This window comes from Durio zibethinus, unplaced genomic scaffold, assembly GCF_047325235.1.
Source record: "Durio zibethinus cultivar Kanyao isolate XHJ-2024 unplaced genomic scaffold, ASM4732523v1 HiC_scaffold_2, whole genome shotgun sequence".
In the NCBI taxonomy this organism is placed as follows: domain Eukaryota; kingdom Viridiplantae; phylum Streptophyta; class Magnoliopsida; order Malvales; family Malvaceae; genus Durio; species Durio zibethinus.
The window spans coordinates 3497798-3498465 of record NW_028323043.1 but is presented as its reverse complement, the minus strand read 5'-3'; positions in this window follow the sequence as shown (position 1 = coordinate 3498465).

Sequence of the window (668 nt, the reverse complement as noted above, 5' to 3'; positions counted from 1 at the left end):
GGATCATGCACTCTTTTCTTTCCTAGTTATAATGAAAAAAAGTGCAACTGGGTGAATCCAGCCTATTCTTGAAATAAACAACTCGCACACACTCCCTTTCCAAAAAAGATCAATACACCAAGGACTACACTTAGATTTATTGGATTTGTTGCTAAAATATCGGTATTAAATCCGAAACTCCCGGCGGATGGCCAGTGACCCAAGGAAAGGAAAGAATCGGTTACATTTTTCATATGATCTCCTATTTTATTTTAGATAGACTAAAAAAAAAAAAAAAGAACTCGGTTCTTTTTTTTGTATTATATCACTTTGACTCCTTTTCTATTTATTCTATTCTATCATATTTAGATTATTCTAATTATTCTAATTCTATGTATTTCTTTTTTTTTTTTAATAAATTATTAATTTATTATTAATATTAATTAATTTATTATTATTAAATTATTCATTATTATAAATTTTTATTTACCTACGTCTAAACGGAGTCAAAAATAGATTCTATTTAGCTAGAAATGTATTTTTTTTTTTCAGTTGAAAATTCCCAATAATAATGATACTTATTAGAATTAGGGGGGGGCGGGTTTCATGTCAATGGCAAAATACCTCATTTGTTGCAACACTCCTTTAAACAATAAAAAAGGTTTCTCTTGAACTAAGAAGGGGAAGGA